General features: G+C 43.2%; 1 protein-coding gene across 3 annotated transcripts in view; it reads right to left on the reverse strand.

Annotated features, from left to right (window-relative positions):
- The window catches only part of GLYATL2 (glycine-N-acyltransferase like 2), a 63,119-nt gene extending 51,618 nt beyond the window's left edge, over positions 1–11,501 (reverse strand). The window contains exons 1-2 of one of the 3 annotated variants that reach the window (XM_032151805.2): positions 6,669–6,750; positions 5,291–5,406 (exon numbers count right to left, since the gene is read on the reverse strand). The gene's annotated coding sequence lies outside the window, so the exon portion shown is untranslated. Of the gene's footprint in view, positions 1–5,290; positions 5,407–6,343; positions 6,395–6,668; positions 6,751–11,199 lie in introns of those variants that run through there. The other 2 variants (XM_058438721.1, XM_058438722.1) reach the window with 2 other exon arrangements.
- Positions 11,502–26,783: the final 15,282 nt, after the last annotated feature.

Below are 26,783 nucleotides of genomic sequence, written 5' to 3' on the forward strand. Positions count from 1 at the left end.
TTTGATGTGATTTTAAAGTGTGCAATTCCAGCAATTAAGGAATTGTGTAGGCCATGGAGCTTTTAAAAAAAACTCCAATTCATCTTAGAAGGCCATGGTAGATCTGTTACATCTTAGTATGAATTGATCAAATCAGATTTCTAAACTAAGACCTGGCTGATTTCTTACATTGACTGAAATGAAAGCATGGTCTGAGAAAGAGAAGAAACATGTCATCTGGAATTTCAAAGGGTGGAAAATTCTTACATAAAAAATAAATCAGGAACTTGGGGTAATGTGAAAACAGCTATATTTTTCACTCAAGATGCAAAAGCTAATACAGATGACAAAAGAAGACAAAGCGAATAAAATTTGCCTATTTCAAAATGGTGCCTCAGGCAGGTCCTGTATCCAGAAGAGGATGTTCATCCAGGGTGTGGGACTTGGGTCATCTTAGCACTGTTGAGCTGGCAGCTTCCCTCCTCTGTCCCTTCCCTGAATGCAAGCCAGCTTCCCTTATGTAGCCCTTCATGGCCCTGTTACCATAGTGATTCCCAAACCTTATCATGCACTTGGATTAGAAAAACAACAAGAAAGCGTAGGAAAGAGGAAGGAGGATTTCTTTTTTTTTTTTTTTTTTTTTTTGAGACGGAGTCTCGCTCTGTCACCCAGGCTGGAATGCAGTGGCGCAATCTCGGCTCACTGCAAGCTCCGCCGCCCGGGTTCACGCCATTCTCCTGCCTCAGCCTCTCCGAGTAGCTGGGACTACAGGCGTCCGCCACCACGCCCGGCTAATTTTTTGTACTTTTTAGTAGAGACGGGGTTTCACCGTGGTCTCGATCTCCTGACCTCGTGATCCGCCCACCTCGGCCTCCCAAAGTGCTGGGATTACAAGCATGAGCCACCACGCCCGGCCGGAGGATTTCTTAAATAGGGCACAAGTAAGTCCAAAATTATCAGTAAACACAATACAGATGAATGGGGTAATTTTCTTATTAAAATATATGTTTTTCATATTGAGTTAAAAACAAAGTCCAAGAAGCATGCATTAATCTGGCCGTCATAACAAAATTTCATAGACTGAGTGGCTTACACAACAGAAATTGATTTCTCACTTTTCTGGAACGTGGGAAGGGATATGACAAAGATCTGGTGAGGTAGGTTTCATTCTCATTCCTCTTTTCTCAGCTTGTTGATGGCTGCTATCTCAGAGTGCTGGCATTTTGTCTCTAAGTCTAGAGGTTCCTGGTCCGCCTCATGATCTTCATCTATCAGGGGCCAGCACTGCTGATATAGAAGCTAAAAAGAAATTATTTAGGCAGTTAATGTGGGTAAAGGAGTTTTCAGTAAGGTTTTTCTTTTAATAAAAAACCAGACCCCATATAATTTATTTTCTAACCAAAATCAGCCTGAAAAATCAAGCCTCAAGCATAGATAAGCAAGCCAAAAGCTTGCATAGGTAAATGCTGGCACCTATGCCAATAGAAGAGGGATACCTGCAAGCCAGGAATATTCAACATGGAGGTTTCCTCTTTTTTTTTTTTTGAAAGAGTCTCGCTGTGTCACCCAGGCTGGAGTGCAGTGGCGCGATCCCGGCTCACTGCAGACTCTGCCTCCCAGGTTCAAGCAATTCTATGCCTCAGCCTCCTGAGTAGCTGGGATTACAGGCACCCACCACCATGCCTGGCTAATTTGTTTCATGTTTTTTTAGTAGGATAGGGTTTCACCAAGTTGGCCAGGCTTGTCTTGAACTTCTGACCTCGTGATCCACCCTCCTCAGCCTCTGAAAGTGCGAGTATTACAGGCGTGAGCTACTGCACCTGGCCTCCTCTTTTCTTTTCTTTGTCTTCACCTGTGCAGGCGACATGGCACCTGCCAGGTAGAGACCCCATCTGCATAATAAAAGTTTAGGGTGGAATGGCCAGCCTCTTCAGGCATCACCTAAATGGCACACCTGGCACAACCAATCCTCTAAGCCCTATGTAAATCAGACACTGCCTCCTCAAGCTCATCTATAAAACCAACCACAATTCTCCCCAAATCCGGAAACCTGCTCAGACACCCGTCCAATGCACAAGGAAACTCTTCATTCTTTTGCCTATTAAACTTCCGCTCTTAAACCCACTCCTTTTGCGTCCACATCTTCAATTTCCATAGTGTGAGACAACAAACTTCTGGCATTTCCCCAGACAAACAATGCTGCTTCACTGCCATCTCTAGCCCAAGTGCCAAAAATGAGCACTTTAGCCTGATGAATGCCATGGCTGCCACCATGCTGCTTAGGAGAAGCAAGGACACGAAGATGGAGTGGGGATGGGTTTATTAGAGAGGCCGCAATAAAAGCATATCCTAGGCAACTTTCCACTTCTTAACTTCTGTCGTTTTCAAACTTAAAGGTGTTTGTTTTGTTTTGTTTTTATTTTAACAGTTTCTATTTTGGCCCAAAGACTGCTCTTTGTTTTCCTGCTATGACATATTTACTGTTTCTTCTAAAGTCTTTTCCAACATTTCATATAGGAATTAAGAAGACAGATATGTGTTTGGTCCACACCTTGATCCCCTTTCCACCTAGAATTCTCTTTACTCTTTCTCCAAGGAAGATTCCACCTCCTGTTCTGCCAATTCCCTCATATTTGCCTCATACAGTTGCCCTTGTAAGCAGATGAACCCGGGCCAGTTCTACTTTACTATGGACATTAACTCCTCTGAAATAACATCTGAGTCTTGGGATTTGCATATGAAACTTCCCTTGACACAGCAAACAGTCTTTCCTTTTACCTTCACTAAAGGCATCCACTTGGGAAAATGGACAGCACTAAAATTCCACAGATTTCAAAACCAAACCTGCTGTGCCTTTCTAGAGTCCTTGGAATGAAGAAGAGAAAGTAGGTTAGAAGGGATGATTTCCTCCTTCCTTCCTCACTCTGAAGGAGCTTCCATTTTTAAAGGAAAAAATTGGGGATAGTCCAAAAGAAATTCTTGTAAATCAAGCCTTGCCATGCCGCCACAAGAAGGGTAACCTGCGTGCCCAGGGGTAAAATTTTTATATTTTTGTAATGATACCCAAGGTCACCCCTGTGGATAACAAAAATATTTAAAAATCTGTAAGGGTGCCAACCTTTTAGAACTGTGTGTCTTCACAAGGACCTACCAAGGCCTAGAGGTCACAGCACCCCATTAGCAGCCATCTCCAAAGGCTCCCACCTGCCCCAACCAACACACACACACACACACGCACACACACACACACACACATCCTCCTGCTATCCTTTGGCCCTAGATCTCACCTAACTTTATTCTAAATCTTGATCTCCCTGTGCCCCCAAACTTATGTGTTATAGGGCCTTGGTAATCCTTTTGTAAGCATATTCACTGACTTCATAAAAACTATTTATGAAACATATATCTAAGGTAAAACTTTTCATTTCAGGCTAGATCAGCACTCTTCTTATTACAATTACAAACACTGAACTTTTTAGTTGCTTGGAAAATATATTGAAAAGGAATTATTATTCTTGTATAGCCATAGATTATCCCTGGAAAAGTACTGATTGTCTAGAAAATGAGTGAAAATTGTTTCCCCTATATACATTTTTTTCTTTTGAAAAGGATATCCTGTACATATTCAAGAGATACTGTTTTTTAAAAGGGGAAATTGCCTCCACTGTGGAGTCTTATTAATTCACTTATCCATCAAGTTCTCTTATTAACTTAATTATCCATCATATTCCCTTAGTAATTTTTATTCAATCACTAGTATTTGTTTCTAATGCTCATAATTGAACACAAATTTCTTTACTATTATTAAAATAAAGTACCAATTATTCTCCATTTTCTCCTGTACCCCAATAAGACGACATCTTCCAATAGATTCATTTCTCTGTTCTGCTCCCTCCTCACATCCAGATGAGTGTGCTAAGTGAGACAAATGCTTTTATTCTTCTACCATTCATTCCCCTGAGACCAATCCCTGGGTGTTTTAGTTCCAGATGGTCATAGAATTTCCCTTGCAGTGTGTCTCTTCTATTTAAAGAATCCTTCTTTAAAGCTTTTATTACACTTCCCAGAGAGCCTATCATTGTCCATTTAGAGTTAACTTTCTACATAAAACTGGCCAGATGGTTTTTCACTCACTATTGTTTCCTCTTTTTTTTTTTTTTATTTGCTCTTATCTGAGATCTCTGTTCCTATTTGATTAGTTAAAATTCTTTCTCTAGGCCGGGTGCAGTGGCTGACGCCTGTAATCCCAGCACTTTCGGAGGCCGAGGCGGGCAGATCACGAAGGTCAGGAGATCGAGGCCATCCTGGCTAACACTGTGAAACCCCGTCTCTACTAAAAATACAAAAAATTAGCCGGGCATTGTGGGACGCCTGTAGTCCAGCTGCTCCGGAGGCTGAGGCAGGAGAATAGCGTGAACCCAGGAGGTGGAGCTTGCAGTGAGCCAAGATCGCGCCACTGCACTTCAGCCTGGGCAACAGTGAGAGACTCCATCTTAAAAAAAAATAAAAATAAAAAAATTCTTTCTCCAATATTTCCTGGATGTAAATATGCTACTGATATAATATCTGAAGACTCTCAAAACCACAAATATATTTATTTGACCCTCAGAAGAATATAATTTCTGAAGTCATATAAATCCACAAATATTTTTCTTTTACCCTCAGGGGACTGATGCCCTATGAATCCACATTTTAGGATGACCAAATTTAATTTTTTCCATTTTATACATAAGGAAACTGAGGTGCAAAGAAAGAAGGTAACCTTGAACCTTCACTCAAGGTCACAAAGCTAATAAGAAGTGGATGACTAGTGATGACGGTTTCAGGTTGAGATTAACAACCAACATCACAGGATATAATAGGGTTCAACCCAACTTCAAGTTCATAAAATGAATGGACATTCCCTGATCTTCCCTCTACTCCCACCCCCACCTCAGGGGATTTCAGGATGTACAGGGCAAAGCTGTCTCCCTCCACCCTAACCGTTTCTAAGTCAGTGTGGGGTGTTAAGAACTCCTTACTGCCCCTCTTGAAGCTTATATTCCGGAGCAGGAGGCAGAAACTAAACCAAAAATTTAAAAAAAAACAGTAAACATATTTCCTATAAACTCAGATGTAGTATATGAAAAACAACACATGATATGACGACAGAAGATGAGGGAGAAAGAACAACAAATAAATAGGAAAACAGGCCTCAGATAGGAGCAGATAAAAAGGAGAGGAAACAGGAAGGGGTTAGGACAGACCTCCATAAAAGACTGGCATTTGACAGAGAGCTGCAGAAAGAAGGAATAGAGAGCCAAGCACATACCAGGGATACCAGCAGGGTAGGGTTGCAGTCTGAGAAAGCACTCCAGGAATCACCCAAGATGGTCCACTAGGGTGAACAAAGCTCATACTTGAACCAGCATTTAGATTCGTCTTCATCTAAAAAATAAGAAATTAAGTGTGCCTAATATTTATTTAATATGTTGATTATAACAGAATATATATATATATATATATATATACACACACATATATAGTTGATGCTCAATTTGTTAAAAATTTGGTATGTAAAATTAAGGCTCAGAGATTATTCTTGCCTACGGCAATAAGCTCCTGAAAGACAAGGATAGATTTCACCCATCTCTGTATTTTCAGAATCCATCGAATTATGTGGAACAAAATAGGTGTCAGTAGTATTTTGGGGGATGGGGGAAGATCGAAACCATGCGGAGCACCGGAATTCTGTGTAAATCGTTTTTAAAAATCTCCTCTGCTTTACAGCAGAGTCCCTTTTCTTTTGTATTTTTAGTAGCAACTAGTCCCATGCCTTGTAGATGACCCCTAAGAAATGAATCGGTGAATGAATGCGTGTTCAGCGGGATGGATCAGTGAGTGAGGAGCAGTGATTCGCAGGACCTACATGCATTGAAATCCTGACAAAGCAGCCTCTGCAAAATAAAAGACCTTAGGCTTTGGCGTCTGACAGAAGTTAAAATTATTCAACGGCTGTCCGTGGTCAACTCAGTTGAGGTTTCCTAATCTATGAAACAGAAAATGATTAAATAGAAAGATGATTGAGAAAAACATCTATGGAAGGTGCGAAAGCAGGATGCCCGGCATCGAGAGACGCTTCACACCTGTTATCTCTCATCCAATTCTCTCTTCACTCCTACTCCCGCCCGGCAGCTCCCCGCTGTCAGCACCAGAAATACCGGCTAAGAATACGAAAAGCAACGCTGGCCTTACACCGTGACGCTTTTAAAAACTCTAAAAATCCAGCGTGATGGGGGGTAGGTTTGCCTATAGACAGGTGAGCCTTAGTTAACTGAGAAGGTTAATTGACAAAGAGGGTTGAGCCACTATGAGCCGAACGAACCTTGGACTGACAGGTGTATCTTCAGCCAACACATGTCCCAGCATCTCCCACGCCCATCCCTCCATTTAGCACCAAACATGCAGCCTCCTAAGAGAATGGGAAGCTTGGGGGGGGGTGGTCAGCTTTGGCTTTCATGGAAGCTACCATTGGCTTTCATAGATGTCAATCCATTAAGGGAATCGTCGAGTCCGAGAACGGAAGCTACCATTGGCCTTAATGGATGTCAATCTTCACCTGCCGCTTTTCTTCCTTGCCTCTTTGCTCCTTCCTATTCCAGTAGGTTAGTTCTCTGGCGCGGAAACGCGCCTTCGCCTGCCCTGAGTACCTGCAAATCCAGGGCTGAGCGAGGTTTTTAAGCGCTTGGCTTGCGTACCCAGGGCGGTGCTAAAAGGGGGCTGCCTGCGCAGATCCTTTTCCCACAAGATGCAAGTAAAAAAACACCTCTGACGCCCTGGCAGCGTCACAAAGAGACAGGCGGGGCAGTTAGTTGACCAGCTGAATGGACTCACTTCTCAGAAATGCAAATTACCGAGCCACAGTCCAACCAAAGGTATCAAAACAGGATCTCTACAGATGGAGCTCAGCGATATGTGTTTTGACCAGCTCACAATAAGATTTTCATGCATCATACATTTTGCTTGAGTTTCTCAGGCAGTTTTGTTGATGCCCGGAATTGTTAAAAGCTGCAGATTACTGGGCCTCACCCCAGACCTATTGAACTTAAATATATTTGGGTTCCCAGAATCCCCATTAAACAAACAAACAAAAAAAAACCTATCCAAGTGATACGGTTGAACTTTAAAGTAGAGAGAATCATAAACTGGCAGACCTCTTTAATTTATACTTAGGGAATGGAGGCTTCCGCCACCCCCACCAAGAGGGAAAGGAATTTGCTCAAGGTCTCCCTGCAAGATCCTAAGCAAACGTGAAGCTTTAAGGTTAAAATCCTACCTGACACCCTTTCCCTCCCCCAACTAGGCCTGTGACCTCTAGCAATCTATCCTGTCCTAATCTGTGAAATGGGATCAACAGTCACACCTACCTCAACGGGTGACTGTGAATATCAAAAGAGACCAAAATGAGTCAACTACCAAGCACCGCCCCACTGGAGGTAGACATTGAACTAAATCTTGATCGCTGTACTCCCATTCATCTCTGAGTACTACTGTATGAGGATGGAAGTGAAGTCACCTAGCCACATGTTGGTCCCAAACCATGTAAACCTCCACATGCAGCTCAATGAATATTTCTTTTCTTGAAGAGAGAGAGAGAGTCTCCTTGGAGCCTCTGGAGTCCAGAGGTGGATGTTACCATCCCCATGAGTGTGTTGTCTTCCTAAGATAGGATGTACTATTATATGGGAAGTGTTAGCTGCCAGCACTTCAAGGCTGGCTCCTAAGCTGTTGCTGGAGGCTTAGAGACCCCATTTCAGCTATCTATCAATAGGGGCAGGTTGTTAGCAGGAGTGAGTGAGGTGAGCACACTATGAACCCACAGGAGGAGAGGAAAAAAAACATCTCATCTAAGCTTTCACATACCCCATTGCAAGCTCCATTATGTGGTGCCCAGGCCCTTATGTCTAACACATCCCCAGAAGCCAATTCTCCTCAGCCCTTCCTGCCACTTCTGCCATTGTACACCCAGACAGTTCCACTCTTCTCTTCTGTCAAACTCCTACTCATCTCTCATCCATCAAGTCCAAATATAAATCTCTTTCTCTGTGATATACATACTCTCAAGGTAGAGGCAGTGGTGCCTTCCTCTGTATACCCAGAACATGTTGTTTGCAACACTAAATACAGACATCAGCCTACTGTTAGGGTTTAGAAGCATCTTTTAGGGGTTCATAAAGGAATCCCTTTCCATAAACACTGGCCTTACTCCCTAACTTCACCAGACCTGACCTTAGTGCTTGATCCATTCCCACCTCACCCGACCATATGAGGCCTTTTCTTCTTTATGGGTTGGACTACCACAAAATGACCCAACCACCAGTTGCTTGGCCAAAAGTATTCTTGTCACATTGATAATAAAATCTGGCCTACAAGGTGCTTTGTGCCAAGGGAATGTTCTTTTTCAGGGCAAACACTCTGTCCTCAGGGGTGCCGGACAACTTCCACAGCCCCATGTAAGCATTAGCTGAAAGTGAGGCTTCCTTGGTGGTTCAGCAGATTCCCTGAGCATCCCCACTCTGTCACTGATACCAAATTGCAGTGGATTGCATCCAAGCTCTCAGACCATAGCTGCAAAAGGAAAATCAAAGCTAGAGCTCTACCCTGGACCTATAGCTCTAGGCAGTTAGTTTCTCTGTGAGGGTCAGTTTTATACTTAAGGAAGAAATGGAAGATTGGTACTAAAAATGGCATCAGGTTACTTATTCCAATTGTGTGGTTCAGTTGCTACCCCAGTGATGAGCAAATAAAAAGGAATTAGAAGCATAGCTATTTCTAGGCTCAAGGAGCAGGGAAGCTCTGGAATTGGTGTACAGCAGTGCTGCTTGGAGTGCCATTACAAAGGGACAAGAGTGGTCCACTGGGAGGTAAAATACAGGGCACCTAAGACACAGGGGGTCTGGGAAACAAGGCAGGCTTTTGTATTTATCATTTGCCATGATCTCTCTCTGTGAACTTTCTTCTCCCTTTTAATTTTCCCTGTACTTTAATTATATCTCTCAGGCCTGGTGTGGTGGCTCATATCTGTAATCCCAGCACATTCGGAGGCTGAGGCAGGCAGAGCACCTAAGGTCAGGAGTTTGACTCCAGACTTGCCAACATGGTGAAACTCCATTTCTATTAAAAATACAAAAAGTATCCGGGCGTGGTGACAGGCACTTGTAATACCAGCTGCTCAAGAGGCTGAGGCATGAGAATCACTTAAACCCAGGAGGTGGAGCTTACAGTGAACCGAGATTGTAACACTGAACTCCAGCCTGGGCAATAGAACAAGACTCTGTCTCAAAAAATAAAATAAAATTAAATTAAATTAAATTAAATATCAGTTAATGGCCAACATTACCATCATAAGTCCTAGCTTCCCTCTCTTTCTCCTTTCGTGTGTCTTTTCTTTTGATCTATGCTCTTGTCTCCCAAGTTCAGCCTCTTGCCCCTTCTTAAGGCTCTCTGGGCATTCACCCTCATGTGTTGAGTCTCCACTTCTCTCCTTATTTTTCAGTTGGAGTGGATTAGTATCTACAAGTCAACATATCAAAAGTAGAATTACTGACACACTCATCACTCCTGGCACACACAGCATCTCCTTCCTCAGACTTCCCCATATCACTTAATGCAGACTTTATCTTATCTTGAGTTGCTCAAGTCAAAAGCCCAAGAATCATCATCGAGCTCTCTTTTTCTCTTATTTATGGAAAACCCTATTCACAAGCCAATTCCGTGGGCTCGCCCTTCAAAATAAATGTGGAATTCAGCATTTTCTAACACCTCCACCATTACCATCTGAGGCCGAGCTCCGACATCTTTGCAATCCTGGGATACACTCTTAGCCACCTTCTCCCTTCCACATCTATTGTCCTCCTAGAGTTTGTTCCTGTCACAGCTGCCAGAGTGATTTTTAAAAATATGTCAGGTTATTTTACTCCTTGCTACAAATCCTCCATTTAAAATAAATTTCACATTTATAACAAAATCCAGACTTCTTCATACGTCCCACCAGGTGCTTTATGCTAATGGAATGTGCAGATGCTCCTCCTTAAGGAGCACTTTTTTCCAGGGAAAATTCTCTATCTCCAGCGATATCAGAAACTTTCGACAATACTATTCTCTACCACCTATTGCTTTTCACAGCTTTTTCCCTCCAGATTCTACAATGAAAAGAAGATCAAGTCTCCTTGTGCAATGATTTACTCTCCGATACGTATTAGTGCCAGTCACGTGCACTGCTTTCAGATGATTCAAGAATAACAGCGATTTGAGAAAGCTGTCCTTACGTTCGTTTTCTCTTCCCTTTTTCTGTTTGATATTATTTTTACAATTATACTTCTAAAGTTTGCTCTTTCCAAACACCACAAGACCCGTGTAATTTAAGCAGTGATTTTAGGAGTCTCTGTATATTTTACATTAAGTTCAGAAACATGCTCACGTTTCCACCAAAACTATCAACTTTTACATCAACATCTGTCCTATGAGTTACAAAATAATTGTCACCATTATCTATTAATCCACCATCTTCTCCCCTTCTTTGACCAACTTCTCAAAAATAACACTCAATACTGAAGGCATCTCCTTCTATTCAGGTTCTTAGACAGACGTTCTGTTCTTAAACAGTAAGATGTTTTCTCAAGCCCCGTGCAAAGCAATTCTTTGATTATCACTTTGGAGATACCCAACTCTGGGGTCTTCATCCGAAGGGTAAAGTTCCGCACCCAGTAATGCGCGTCCTGGGAAACAGGCCTAAATAGTCTTCATCTGAAGGGTAAAGTTCCGTACCCAATAATGTGCGTCCTGGGAACCAGGCCTAAGCAGTGCTGGCGGCTTCCTTAACCAGGCTGGCATTGTCTGTGTTCGCCAGCCCCTCCGCAAAGTTGGATCATTTGCGGAGCAGGCCAAGTCCCTCTAGACCTCACGCAGACGCGGGTGGAGCCTGCTCTGGGACTTGCATTCAGCCGGAAGCTGGGCCTCTGCATCATCAGGGTGGAGCTCTCTCTGCTGCTGCCGCTGGATCCCGCCTGGATGCTTGTCCCGCCACCGCTGCCCACCCCTCAGCGGCAAAACGGCAGCAATGGCCACACACCGAGAAACCTTGGCGGGCTATTCGCCTTGCAGCTCTCCTTAGCGCGCGGCTCGCATTCGCAATCAAAAGACAGAAAAAACGCGAAACCGCCAGGCATCTCCCATACCCACCGGGCTGCCGCGCAACTCCTCCTCGGCTGGCTTCCACTCAGAGACAGGGGACGCCGATGAGCAGGAAGAAGCAGGGCAGTGACTGCCTAGTTTATCCTGGTATGCGGGAGCTGGCTGTGGACCCAGTGGTTCGGGGGAGGGGATCGCTGGGACCTGGATGAGTCATCTGGACAAATAGGGAGGGTGGGCGGGTGGGCGCGCAGTCCTCTTGGCCTGGCCTTCTGACCCACCCGCGCGCGCGTGCGCCCAGGCGTGCACTCTCATCCCTTTCCCTCTTCAATCACTGTCTGGAGTGATGCAAAGTAGCTTCCAAAGTGGATGAGAGGATGAGTCGTTTCCATCCAATGAGAGAAAACAGCCTCCAGAGACTCTTCGTCCATTGGCCAGCGAGAGTGTCAATTCCCAGGCTCCTCCTGCGCGCCAGCGTACTCTTCCAGGCGGGAAAAGTTCAGCTGAGAGCGGCAAGAGAGAAGTCTTCCCATCTGCGAATCCGAAGCAGCGGGCACTAGCACGTGCACTGTCTGGACAGGCTCGCCGGTTCTGTGAGTGGTTTTTCTGGTCCTGGGTCGGACCCAGAGTTAGGTGGATGGCTGGCAAGGGCAGTAGGCAGAAGGACCTCAGCCCAAAGTCAAGGAGGTTAAGGATGGGGAGCTGGGCTGCCGCCCGTTGTGGTAATTCCCTTCCTGCATCTCAGCCAAGAGTTTTACTCCAGGAGTTTTACTCCTGAAAAGATACTTGGAGATCGTCTGGGTGTTCCTGAATCTCAAGAGTGTCGTTTGACACTGGTGGGTCCTTTCCCTGCCTGGTGCCGTTTACACCCATAGAACGAGACCAGGTTCTGTTAAGCAGAGCAGAAACTTTATTCACTGATCAAGGAATGGAATAGGAGAGCTCCTGCTCAAAGTTCCTGGGGTGTAGTGAGGGGGTGTTTTTTAAGGTCTTTTAGGATTCCTAGGTGGAGACTGAGGACAAGGATTCCTGGAAAGAGGTGGGGCTTTCCAGGAAGACCTGAATGTGTCAGTCTGATACTTTCTGTTGCACCACAGCACTACATGTGCCTAGCAAGGTGCGTTTCTCCCCGGGGCAGAGATTTAGGTATGGTAATTAGCAAGGATTCAGGTTAGGGTAGCCCTGCTGAGCTCTTTCCCGTCTTGTAGCATGGTGGTTACTGACATCCAGCCTTTGTTTCTGTAAGCAAGCACAGCTGCAAGCCCAGGTTACCTTCATAGGTTCTGGAGCTTTAGGAAAGCATTGAGGTCATTCTGTGGCCACGTAGACTGTTGTTTAAACAACGTGGTGCGCATTTGAGGCGGGGTTGTGGGGTGAGGCAGGTAAAAGTGCAGATTCCATAGCTACACCCAGACATACTGAATCAGAGTCTGAATGTGAGGGTGGGATCTGGAATCCTTTTTAAAAAGCTCAGAGGAGCCAATTCAGAGGAACAATAGAAGTTTGATCTGAGCCAAACTCCTTAATTTAGAAATGAGGAAATGGGGATCCCTAACAGGGGTACAGGGAAAGGGTTGGAGGAAAGTTGCACTGTAATCGTTTTAGGGTGGTTCTTTCCTGGCCTTGGGAAGTTTTCTCAGCCACTGCTCTGATCAGTACACAGTTGAATACTTTAGGGGAACCCTCTTCATATATCCTGAGTTTTCTGTCTCTCTCTCTCTCTCTCTGTCTCTGCAGGTCTCCTGCCAGGTTTGTGGCCTGTGATCTTTTGTCACCTTGGTCTCTCAGCTTTGTCTTCTCAAATCTGGACTTCCAATTGGCTTTGTCTTGCTGCCCTTCCTTGCGACACTGGCCTGGAATCCCTCAAGGTAGTCTGCTGGAGTGGAATTTAGGATGCATCTCAGTTGTCACTGTCCTTAATTGCATGATGTCCAGTTCCTAGCAAACCATTATTTCACGTATTTCGCTCTTTTTTTGTTTTGTTTTGTTTTCAGGCTAGGGGAAAATCCAGTCCCTGTTGCTCCATTTTGGCCAGAAATTCAAGGTAATGACTTTTAATGTTCCTGACTACTAGTTCTATCATCTCTCACACTTCTGGATCTGTCTCTATTCACTGATGTTTCTAATCATTGTGGGTCATATTTTTTCCACGTTTTAAATACTTCCTGATTTTTGACTAGATATCAAGCTTTGTTAATTTCACAACTTTGGGTGCCAAAAATTTTTACATTCCTATCACTATTCTTGAGCTTTGTTCTAGTACGTTGTTATTTTACATGGAAACCATTTCATACTTTCAAAGCTTGCATTTATTTGTTAGGTGGGGCCAGAACAAGGGCTAATGTTGTCTCACTATGGAAGCAATACTTTCCAAATACTCTCCCTGATACTTCATGAATTATGAAGTTTTCTAGTCGGATTTTTGGGAACTGAAACCATTTTCTGTCCTGTATGAGCCTCAGAAATTGTTACATCTGCTCCTTTTCGATAGTTCTTTTCCTGTTCCTTTTCAACAGTTTCATTGCACTCATGCATTGACCAAGCTGAAATCTCAAGGGATGCCCATTGCTCATCTCTGATCCTCTGTGCTCCTGTGGCGCTCTTCTTCCTAGTACTCTGCCATACAAGCTCCAGTCATCTTGGCCTCCCAAAACTCCCAGCTTGTCTTCTCAACTCAGGGAAACTGCTAGGTTCTGCCTGTTTCCCCTCTCTGAGATATGCCTTGGAAATGCCATACAGTAAGCTAGATAGCCATAGGGGTTACCTCATATGATTCTCTTCTCAGATATCAGAGATGAGGTCCCACACAGCCTGATGTCCAGTGTTTGAAAGTGGTTATTTCATAGATGTTGTTTTTTTGTTTTTTTAGACATTTCAGGTGGTAGAATAAATTCAATCCTTGGTGCTCCATCTTCTCCACCAGTAGAAGTTAGTTATATTGCCTTTGAACTCATCATGAATTCCATGAAGACTGAAGAGAACAAGTCATTTAGTGCTGCAGAGGATGACCAGAGTACTAGACCTAAAGTTTCAAAGGTATATCTACTTTTTTACAATTCCTCACTGGAGAGATAGTCTAACTTTGGTGCCAATTGAGGTTCTTGGAGATAAATTCCTAAAGAATAATAGTTATAGGCCCTTACCTTAGGTTGTTTAAAATATATTTGGGGAGCTCATACACATAAGTGCTTGTGCAAAGCAAAATGATGGGGTATGAGTTAACAATGATAAACATGTCTTAAGACAACAAGATGAGTAACAATATGGACACTTAAAATCATGGAAAGTATAGACAGGCAAAAATAATTAGCTAATGTTTCCTGAGGAAGCACTGTTTCCCTAGAATTGTGCTCCATCATTTGAATTATCTCATTTAACACTTAATAGAATTATGCAGTAGGTAATATTATCATCCTTATTTTCCAAAAAAAGAAACTGAAGCTCAACTTGCTTATAGTTGCAGAAATAATGAACTTCAGAGCAAGGATCTGAACCTAGGCCATCAGACTGCAGAGGCTGGTTTTTGGCCCATACTATTTTGTTCAAAATATGGAAAATGATAATACTAAATTGAGACATAAACAAGTGATTTTAGAGTACAGAGAGAATTCTTAATTCAGACTTAAGAAATTAAAGCAGTGTCATATGAGAAAGATCCTAATGAATAAGAAATCTAAAATGTCAAACTCATAGATGTGGAAGTGTGGTTGTCAGGGGCTGGGAAGAGAGGAAAACAGAGGTATTAGTCAAGGGGTACAGAGTTTCCTTATACAAGGTGAATAAGTTCTTGAGATCTGTATAGCGTGGTGCCTATAGTTAACAATATTGTATACTTAAATTATTGCTAAAATCATAGATCTTATGTTAAGTGTTCTTATTACAAAAATAATAAATGAGGGCAGAATGGATGAGACTTTTGGAGGTGACAGATGGGTTGATGTCATAGATTGTGGTGATAATGTATCTCCACACTCATCAAGTTGTGTACATTAATTATGTACGTTAGTTATGCATTTTGTATGTCTAAAACTAATTTATTTTTTTAAAAGAAAGAATAACATTTCACTAGTGTATCAAGGATGAAGGAATGGCCTGAATAAAGTCATGTGCACATGAAAGTATATTTGGTGAACACGACAGCTGCATGTGATGGTATATAAGGAGAATTCAATAATGTAGTAGGCAAATAATGCTTTCTAGACTGGTAAGGTAGTGTGGTTCCAAGATCTCAGAAGGCTTTCTATCAATAAGAGCTCTCCATATTGCCGGTAAAAATATTTTCTAATAGTGAAACAGTAAAATGGATTCATTGGTTCACATGAGTGGACATTCCAGAATCCAGCAGAGCTCTTAATTCAGTTTTATACAATTTCTTCAAGGGCTTGTTTGTGTGTTCAGTCTCTATATTCTGCTTTTCATGTTATTCCCTGGCTGGCTTCCTGCATAGTGACAAACAGAGCTGCAGTAATATCAGATGCTTTACTCTCTCGATAATGAGTCTATCCTGGTTTCCTGAGGAAACTTCTCTTTGCCATCTAATTGTCCCAACTTAAGTAGCTCACTCATTCCTGCACAAAACCCTGTGACTGAGAGGGCACTTACAGATATTCTTAAACTGCCATGAATTCATTTCCATACATGTATGGCTCCTAAAAAGTGGGAGAGAGGTAGAATAGCTTTCTGGAAAATAGCTGCAGTATCTTTTCCTTCTTTGAATTCCATGTGTAGGTTTTTGGATTTTCTTCTGTAAATAAAGGAGACATGTTTACAGACTTTATCTTTGTATTGCTTAGGAGGAGTTATTCAATTCACTTTAGACTTTGTTAAGTTAAATATTAATGATAAAATGCCTAGGCTATTTTGTTCAAGACAGTTGCCACTAATCACATGTGATTATTTAAATTAAACTTAACTAAAATCAAATAATGAAAAAGGTGAATAATACAAATTCTCATTTGCACTAATCACATATCAAATACTTAAGAAATACATGTGGCTGTGGTATTAGACAGTACAGATGTAGAACATTTCCATCACTGCAGACATGCTATTAGGCAGTACTAGTCTACGGCATCCACTTATAGAACAGAACTAGGGTGTAAAACTGCCAAACTGTTTGTGGAGAAAATAGAATGAGAGGGAAAAGTCAAAATGATGGAGGCAACAAAGCAAGGGAATAAACATTTAGAAACAGTAGAAGTTACAAAAAACGATGATAGAAATGAGCATAAAAATCCCCACACCCAATTGATTGTCTTACAGATTATTCAAAAGACTTTAACTTTTATTGTTTCCTTTATATTTATTTATTTCATAGTAAAATTCAGTCTTGTGGGTATACAGTTCAATGGCTTATGACAAACACCTACAGTCATGTAACCAGGACGAAATTCAAGAAGCAAAGCAGTTTTATCACCCTTAATAATTCCTTGTGTGATTCCATCACTCTAAATAATTCCCTGTGCTTCCCACTTATCCCCTATTCACCCCAGTCCCTGGCAACCACTAATCTCTTCATTACTCTAGTGTTGCCTTTTCCAGAACATCAGGTAAATGGAACGTAGACTGAATTATACCCTTTGAGTATGGCTTCTTTCACTCAGAACATTCCATTTAAGATTCATGAGTGTTGTTGCATGCATTGATAGGTTTTTCTTTTTTATTGCTGAGTAGCATTCCACTGGGTGAATGTATCAAAATCTGTTTATCCATTCACTCACTGAAGAACGTTTGAATTGTATCCAGTTTGGGGGCTTTGTAAATAAAGCTATTGGGAACATTTGCATACAGGTTTTCATATGAAGGTTAATTTTCATTTCTCTTAAGTTCACCTAGCAGTGGAATTGCTTTCATGGAAAGTGTATGTTTAACTTTATAAGAAATTGTCAAAATCTTCAAAATGTTTTCAAAATGGCTGTATAATTTTGTATCCTCGCTACCAATGTGTGAGAGTTCCAATTGTTTCATATACTTGTCAACACAAAGCTTTTCTGATTCATTCCTTCTCATAGGTATGTAATGGCATCTTTTTGTGGTATTTGCATTACACTAATGACCAATAATTTGAGCATCTTTTTATGTTTTTATATCATCCACATATCTTCTTTGGTGAAGTGTCTATTAAAATATTTTGCCCATTTTTATACTGGTTAGTTATATCTGAGTTTTGAGAGGGCTTTTCATATTTTGGAAACAAGTCCTTTGTTATATTGCTTTTCTCATAATATTTGTGATATTTGCTGATTTTTATCTCTCTGTGGCTTTTCTTTTCATCCTCTTAGTCCTGTTTTGGGAGGGAAAAGTTTTCAATTTTGATGAAGTTTACTTTATATGTATATTTCTCTTTGTGGGTCATGCTTTTGTTGTTTACATCAGAGAACTCTGCTAAATCTAAGATCACAAAAATCATTTCTAAGTTTTCTTCTAGAAGTTTTATAGTTTTATATTTAACTCTGCAATTGATTTAAGTTTTATTTTTTTTTTGTATGGTGTGATACCTGGATCAAATTTTGTGTTTGTGTAAATTGTGTGTTCATTATGTAAAAAATTAACTCAATTGTGATGATTAGCATCTTAAGAATGTTGAGTCTTCCAGTCTTGAACAAGGTATATTCTCCATTTATTTTGTTCTTCTTTAATTTCTTTTGCTGGAGGGCACCTGGGAGAATAGGCAAACCTGGCAAATGAAGGTAGAACAGGGATTGGGGTTTGAAGGGGCAATGTGACTTGTGCACTACTCTCTACAAGGGCAGGAGACAAGGCAAGAACTAGAAACATCAGAAGTACGAGGCACAAGTGACAAAGAAGGTTAGTCATCCTGGTATCACGCAGCTTTAAGATTGTTCAGTGAACTGTGAGTGGCTCCTCCTAGCAGACTTCCTGCTGTTGCTTCTGGGTCACTGGAGTGTGTCTGCACTGTCTTGCCCCTTTGACCAGAAACCCTTGCTTCCTCCACACTCCCTAAACTCCTCAAAGGAGAAACCTCCAGCCCTGGAATCTCCCTCCCCAGACAAAAGCTCTGCACAGATGTACTCATGTCTCCCTCAGGGACCCCCAGACTTAGAGCCCTCTGAAAACTGGATGGTCAAGATAATAAGTTATTGGGACTTTTGTAAGCCAGATGCGACAGTCTGCCAGGCACTTTATTTACATCTTATGGGAGTCTCACCACTGGAAGGGAAATGTTTTCCAATTTGACAGAAAACAGAGGGGAGGTATTTGTTCAGAATGCATTTGAAGCCTGGCCCCTCAGTCAGCAAACTTTATTGAGCAGCTCCCGCTATAGGGACTGGGCATGTGAAAGAGGGACAGAGTCCCAGCTCTTGTGGACCTTACGTTTTAAAGAGTGCAATAGATTATCCAGGAAACACACAAATAGAAAGGTTTTGCTAGTGGATCAAGAACATACAAAGGTAAGAGAAAGTGGCAAGTGTGTGCCTGGGAGTGCTACTCTGGCTGGGGAATTTGAGAAGCCTCTGAGGAGGCCCTGAAGACATCCAATGGAAGGCCAGACAGAATGGTGAGTATACAAGCCCTGAGACTGGCTAGGGCTTTTTTTCCAGGGCCTGAGTGAGCAATGTAGCTGGGATCAAGGGGAGAGGAGCTGAGCAGCAGGAGATGGGACAGAGGGAGGAGTGGACAGGGGCCAGAACACTCCAGTCTCATACGCCTTGGAAAAGAGGGGATGGGAAGATGCTTGAAGGGGCAGAGGAGTTGAGAGTGGAGGCCATTCCACAGGCATCCAGGCTAAAAGAGAGGGGGCCTGGAGTGGCCTGAGGCTGGGAGCTGGAGGGGTAGAGAGGAGCAGATGGAGTGGATGAGAGATGTGAAGGAAATGAGAGATGGGGAATGTAGGGCTTAAACTACGGAGGCCAGAGAGGGAGGAGTAATGACAAGTGGGTTTTGAAACTAAAACCCAAGCACTTTAACACTGACAGGATCTTTGCCTTTTTTCTTCTTCGTCTCATTGGCCAGGACAGTGGTGAGTACATAGTAGATATTTAATCACTTTGATCATTTATTCAATGAACATTTCGTACAAATCTACATGCCTGGTATATCACAGGCAGCAAGGATATACCAGTTAATACAGTGATATTCATGTTCTCTTGGAGCTGACACTATAGAGGGAGAAGGGAAAATAAATTGTGTGTGTGTGTGCATGCACATATGTGTGTCTGTTTTGATATGGGCAGAAGGGAAAAGAGAATGGAAGAGGCTGTTTTGGAAGTGGTCATAGTTGGCTTCTCTGATAAGGTGCTATCTGAGACCTCAAAGGAGTGAGTAGGTGAGTCTTAGATGGAAATATCTTGAGGAAGAGCATTGAAGACAGAGGAAGCAGCAAGTACAAAGGTTCAGAGGTGGGAGGGTGCTTGTTGACTGACCAGTAGGTCTAGTGCTTGTTGACTGCACTAATCAGTACCTGTGTCCCTTCCATTAGACTTGGAACTCTCTAAGGAACATGCCTGGATTTTCCTCATGAGGCAAGAGTGGTCAGAGGGATGGGATATGGGCCACTTTCTCTCTCTTTATGCTATTCTTCTTTTCCCAACCCTGGCCAGGTTTAGATGTAGGGTCAGAGAAACACAAGGTTTGATTCTGTTACAATCTGGAGAAAAGGTAGAGAAAGCTAAGGAACAGGAAGGTTCTTTGCTGTTCCAGACCCCACCAGTCATACCCATGCTGTTTCTGCTCTTAACACCTGCAGGTCCCACCCTCTCATCCAGTTCCACACCTCTGCCATGGTGTGGCATCCATCACACTAAAACTTTCTGTTTCTTGTGTTACCAGCCACAAGTTTTTAGTCTCCCATGCAACAGAAATTGACACAAGGCCAAGTGAGTTTCCCAGACAAGGCTTTATTAGGGGCTTATGCTTGAATACATGGGAGTCAGCAGTAGAGTGAGAGGTCTCTGGATGGCTCCCCAAAGACAGGTCTTTTTGGTGTTTTAAGAACATTGATATGAAAAGCATGAGGTATGCTAATATCATTACATGTGTTGGGAGGAGTGTAGAGTGTGCAGGCCTGGTGAGATATCATGTTAGTACTTACATCACATCATCGAAAAATGGTAGACAAGAAGTCCCTCCCTGGGTGGGGATTTTCATATGATAATGAGGCAAGGGGTAAAAATTGGTCATTGTTCTGGTCCTGTGTGCATGGAGGTGATAGGATTAACTCCCTTGAATGAGAATTACGATAGAATGCTTCTTATCTTAGTTTCTTTATGGTATTCCAGCCAGTGAGGATGGCACCAATGGAGGTTCAAGGTCTGGTAGTCAGTGGGTGGGGAAAAATGCATTATGGGGGTGGAGGCAAGTCCTGTCCCCACTCTGTCTTACTAGGATATTTACCTCCTGGTGCATTATTTGCCTTTCTGGCTATTTTGTTAGGGGTTGAGAATAATCTCACTGTGGGGGTGTGGTGGTCGTGGTCAATTCCAGCTGTGCCCCAAGGCCTCGAGACAGAGGCGGTATGTAGGAGACTCCAAAATCTTAGAATCTCAACTCAGATTACACCTAGGCTCTGGCTCCTGTCCTGGCCCTTAGTCATTTCCCCTTTATTATTCCTCAGTTATTTCTGTTTCTCTAGCTATCTTGCTGACAGAACATGTTGCTCTAAATTCTGCTAATTCAAAACTCTTCTATTCTTACCAACAAAGCATAACAGTATCTCCAAACATGCCTGCTGGTCACACATAAACTCTTAGAAGGCATACAGTAAATGCAGATTACCCAATTCAGTAATTTATTCTGATTTTAATTCTAGACACTCTCCTCCTGGTGAGGTGAAATGCTGTGTCCCAGAAGGTCCTTCCCACAGAGCTTTCTAAGGCTCAGTGAAGGGACCTTCAACAGAGCCAGGTCCTCCTTTCCCAGGTGAGCCCCTCGTCTGGATCCCAGAGCTATAGAGGGAAGAGTGACTGGATTCTAGAACCCTTGAGTGAGGGGAAGGTAGTTGGGGGCCATCAAGGGAAGGCCTCAGAGTAGAGAGGAGCTAAGGTAGCTGTGCCTGGCCAGCTGCTCTTTGCCTTAACTCAGGAATTCTCAAAGCCTGGCCCCTAGGCCAGCAGGATCAACACAATCTGAAGACTCACCCCAGATATATTAAGTCAGATCCTGTGGGTTAGGGCTCAGCAATCTGTGTTTCAAGAAACCCCCAGGTAATTCTGACGCAGAATGATGGCAAGAACTCAGACACTGATTGGGACTGTCAGGCAGGTGGAGTCCTTGCTCTCCAATAGATACTGAATGTGAGAGGCCATGAGCAAAGCCCTGCTGGAACTGGGCATCCATTTCTCCATTTGTCAAGTCTCAGGATTTTTACCAGGTCTCTGAAGCAGTGATAGAATCAGGTGAACATCTCAGTGGGAGATGCACACACAATTGTAACCATCCCTCTTTCTCACTCTAGAGGGAAACGAAACTTAAGTAAAGTTGCTTTGAATGTCTTTAGGTAAAGTCACAGCTGGGCTGCCTGCCTCTCTGAATGAGCCAGATGATTTGATTTACCCTATTTATTTATAGATCTTGCTATACCTTAAGCAGAAAACCCACCACCACTACCACATACTTTCCCACAACCTTGGAAAGGAAGAGACATGTTTTAGTTAGAATTCGCTGTCCCTAGACTCTCCTTTCTCTTCCAATCTTTTTTGGAATGGGGACTTTTCTGTACTGCCTCCTGTACTGCCACTTTCACTCTTTTGGCATGGTGACTTTTCTATAGTGCCTCCTTAAGATCTCAGGTCCCATCGAACTGTAGAAAGAAGAATTACATTTGTTTGGCATGTTTGCTTCTCTGATAGTTTTTGAGGAGATTAGGAGGAGGTCAGATTTTTACATCCTCCTTTAGGGCTGCAAGTATGATTACCCCAAAAGGTTCTACTGCCTTCACACTTACCAAGTCTCCCCATAAGAGCCTGGCCTTTTGCATATATTATCTCACTTACCAAGCATAGCTCAGAGATGTTAAACAAGTAGCCCAAGGTCACATCATGGGTGGTAATAGTAGCAGAGCCTGGATGTGTGCTTCCACCCTCTGGACGCTACTACCTCCCGCAGAGGCTTCACAGTGCAATCTGGGACTGGCACTGAATCCTCAGTCCACTTCAGACCCTGTCCTGGCCCTCAAGGAATCTGCTCTCCAGTCAAAGCCTTCCTCTGAGGTTTGGAAGTGAGGGAGTGACTCCCCATTCCTCCTCCTGTTACCAGTGGATGGTCTTGACTACAAGTTGTCCTTGTTCTTGGCATTTTAAAGAAAGAATTGGTAAAAAGGTACAAACAAAGCAACAAAAGAATGAAGCAACGTAAGCATAGATTTATTGATGTGAAAGTACACTCCACAAAGTGGGAGCAGGCTTGAGAAAGGGGCTCGAGAGCACTGGTTGCAGAATTTTCTGGGTTTTAAATACCCTCTAGAGGTTTCTCATTGGTTTGTTTACATCCTACATAAATGATATAGTGGCCCACAAGCAGTTTGATTGGTTGTTGGAGGGGAACAACCAGAGGTACTTTCCGTTTTTCATCTGCAATGCAGTGGAAAGTGGGAATTGGTGGCATGATTTGCAAAAGGAGTAGCTTCTGATCCTTTTGTTACTTGCTTGTGGAGAGGTGGGATTTTCCTTTTGATTCAGTTCTAGGAAGTGAGTGTGAATCATCCTTAGGTTCCCTGCCAACAGATCATGTCTTCTACATCACTCCTTCGGACCTGAGGCATCTCTCTCCTTGCCAGCCTGCTCCTCTCCTTGACTCCCCTGGGGCTCTGCAAGCCTGTCTTTGATTGCCACGGGAATGAAGGAGGACCAGAGAGACCACAGAGTTAAATAGGAGGATTTTTACTGAGTGCACTCAGACCCAGCAGATTAACAGTCAAACAGTGGTGCAGAACAAAGACAGCACTTGACTTTTATACACGGTTCTAAGGTGGGCTAGCTTGAAATAAGCTTACAGTGGCAAAAAACGTAGTGGCACGAAAGCCCTTGCTGGGCAGAAGAAAGGCAGTTAATCAAATTGTGATAGGTGTATAACTCAGGATTACATGTGACTCTTGCTATACAGCCTAGATGGCTATTATCTTGGCTTGCTCTAGTGCTTTGCACAGGCTTATCTCATAACTTTTGCTGTGGTGCCTAGATGGCTGCAGTCCAGGCCTGCCTGCTCAGGCATCTCATGACCTTCACTTGCTTCATAGATAAAAACAGGATACTTGAAGTTGCTAGTTACAAAAAACAGAAATCTACAGACTCATAAGTTTACTCATATCATGGGGGAAAGGAAAATTTGTTTTCTTCCCCACATGTGGAAGGAATGCTGGAAGAGCCTCCAGAGCACATTCCTTTCAGTCCTGGCATCTTAGATAATGTTATCAAGACCTCACCTGGGTCCAGGTTTTGCCTGTTACTGCCTTTGGGATGATTCAGCCTAATATGGAAAGCATGTTTTGCTCTTTTAAATTTTATTTTTCTTTCTTTCTTTAATTTCCTGCCTCATTTCCCCGCTTTGATGCTTCCTATAAATGGAATTTAATAGAAAGCATCACTACAGTTTTTTTCTTCATGACAAGGCAGATCTACTCTCTTTGGCAAATGTTGATACTTAGTTAGAGCCATTAGTTGATTGGTGGTTGTTTTGTCTACTAGGACTTCTATGGTTGATTGGATGCTCCTGATAAGAAGGAGTAAGAGGCAAGGGAGTCTTAAGCAACCTCCTAATGTAGCCAGCACCACTTCTATTAATATTTTAAATCCACCAAAGAATGAAAACAAGCCTCCAAAGAGGGAATCTGGAGACCATCCTGGTTTCCAGGTTTGGACTGGAACATGAGCTAATTTTCATATCTTTGCAGTCATTTCTATAATGGCTTTCCCATTGTCATTGATTTCTAGGAAGCAATTTGTTAGGTTGTCTGGTTGTGCATGCAGGTTCCTAGGTGGGTTCCTGTGCACTCATAGTAAGTATGGTATAGTAAAGTCTTAACTACTGTGTTTCCTATCCATGTATTATGCACGCAGGGAGGGCATCCTTCTATGAGCTCTTCTCCTTATAGCATAGATATGGTTGCCATCAAAGGCAAAGCAAAGATTAGCATTCTTACACCCAGCATGGGCAGAAGAGGTGTTTTCCCAGGGGATGGGGTTGGCCAAAGTGACAGAATAATAGAAGTACAATTAGTAATATAAGGCAAGTTATTGGGTCTAAAATTTCTGGCCACATTTACTCATCTGATGGTGACTCTGCAAGCTTCGGCTGTGCATAAACTAGTCAGCTTCCAGAGTGACTAGAGAAGGGCTTGCTGTTTTATCAAGGTTTTGCCATGTGTAGAATGGTTAGCTTCTGGAGTGACCAGAGGACGGCTGTTGTGGTCCTCAGTGGCATCTCAGTCTCATCGCATTATCAGCTGGTTCAGATGGTCTGGGTACTTCTGGCTGGTCCACTGGTCCTGGGCTGCCAGTTTCAGCTAACTGTAGTGGATCCAAGGCACGATTCCTGTAACTTGAACAGCAGTTGGAGTGGACAAGATTACAGTATGGGGCCCATCCCATATGGGTCCTAATGTGGTTTGATTTCATTTCTTAACCCCAACAGAGTCCCCAGGTTTGAAAGGGTATACAGGGTCTGTCAGACTTATAGGCATTCTTTCCCACACCCAGCCACGTTCTTTTGGCATGGCCATACCTAAAGCCTGCATTTGCCTCCTTAAAATTAGTTCTCCTAGCTCACAGAGATCACCTTTTATCTGACGTATAATTCGGGTGGCCGGCTGAACAAGATCTCATAGGGCGAATACCCAGTTTGTTTGGCAGGGGCACACCTGACTTGGAGGAGGATCATGGGCAAGACCTGATCCCACCTCAGATGAGTTTCCTAACAAAATTTCTTCAGCAGCTGCTTGAGGGTCTGGTTCATGTGCTCCACTTTTTTTGAGCTCTGTGGCTGGTAGGCTGTGTGTAACTTCCATTTTATTTTTAATAGCCGAGTTCAGTAATGAACTATTTCAGCCACCAATGCTGGTTCATTGTCTGACCCCAGAGTCAGGGGTAGTCCAAATCTGGGAATAATGTCTTTTAACAACACCTTGGTTACCTCTCGTTTCTTCTCTGTCTGGGTGGGGAAAGCCTCAACCAACCCCGAAAAGGTACAAATAAGCACCAACATGTACCAATAGCCCCCTGCTTGAAGCAGCTCATTAAAATCCAGAAGCAAATCATCACAGGATGTGGCTCAAATTTCCTGAATTCCCGGGGTTCAGGTAGGCCCCTGCTGAGGGTTGTTCTTGGCACAAGTTAGACATTGTTCACAAATGGCTCAGGTAATGGCAGTGAGCCATGGCACATAGAAATGGCATCCTAGCAATGTTTCTTGTGCCATTTTTCCCAGATGAGTTCCTTGGTGGAACTGTTTCACAAACCTGGGGGCCACCATTTCAGGTATGGCCAGCCTCCCATCGAAGGTTTTCCACCATTCTCCTTCAACGTATTTCCCAGTTTTTTGGGCAAACCAGGCCCTTTCATTTGAAATGTAGCTTGGGGTCTCCGGGAGGGGGATCTCCAAGAGGGAAGGCATAGCTAAGGCTTTCTCTCTAGAAGGCAGAGCTGCCATTGCTGCCTGTTTTGCCTCTTTGTCTGCCTTCCTGTTCCTTTAGCTTCTAGTGTTCCTGATTTTTGGTGCCCTTTGTAGTGCAATACTGCCACCTGTTTCAGGGCCCATACAGTGTCTAAGAGCTGTAGAATTTCTTCCTTGTATTTTAGTTTATTTCCTCCTGCAACAGGAGGAAAGAAAGAGTTCTCTTTCTTTGTAAATAGTCCCATGAACATGGAAAGTGGCAAAAGCATATTTGGAGTGTGGTTAAAAATTTGCTTTTAGGTATTTTGCTAGTCAGAGAACTCTTGTCAGAGCTATCAGCTCTGCCTTCTGAGCAGAAGTTCCTGTAGGCAAAAACTGCACCTCTACTACTGAGTCCAAAGTCACCACTGCATACCCTGCTCGGTGGACCCCCTCTAGTATGAAACTGCTCAAATCAGTAAAATACTCAATGTCCGGGTCTCTGAGGGGCCGATCTGTCAAATGTCTCTGGCTTGAGAAAACTTAATGTACCATATTCACACAGGACTAAAGGGGGCCTCCTGGCACTGATATGATGGGGGGCAAGGTAGCCAGGTTTTGGGTGTTCACAGTCTCTAAAGTTATGCTGGGATTCTCACGTAGAAGCCCTTGGTATCGAGTCATTTTCAGATTTCATAACCTAAGGTACCCCGTTTGGTCCATCAAAGTTGTAACTGAGTGCAGTACCCAGATTTTCAGTTGCTGTCATAAAGTCAGTTTATTATCTTTTTGCACCAGTAGGGCAGTGGCAGCTAGCACATTGAAACAAGTAGGCCATCCAAGCACCACAGACTCTAGTTGCCTGGATTAGTATGCCACCAGGCGACGCCAAGATCCTATGACTTGAGTCATGACTCCTATGGCCATTTCTTTTCGCTCATGGACATACAAAAAGAAAGGCTTAATTAGGTCTGGCAGTCCCAAGGTTGGGGCCTGAATTAAGGCTTCTTTGATTGTTTTCAAGGCCTTCTCCTAATTAGCCTCCCAGAGGAGGGGCTCCATTTCTCCCCACTTTGTGGCTTAGGCATGAG

This window comes from Hylobates moloch, unplaced genomic scaffold (genome assembly GCF_009828535.3).
Source record: "Hylobates moloch isolate HMO894 unplaced genomic scaffold, HMol_V3 SCAFFOLD_5, whole genome shotgun sequence".
Classification (NCBI taxonomy): Eukaryota; Metazoa; Chordata; class Mammalia; order Primates; family Hylobatidae; genus Hylobates; species Hylobates moloch.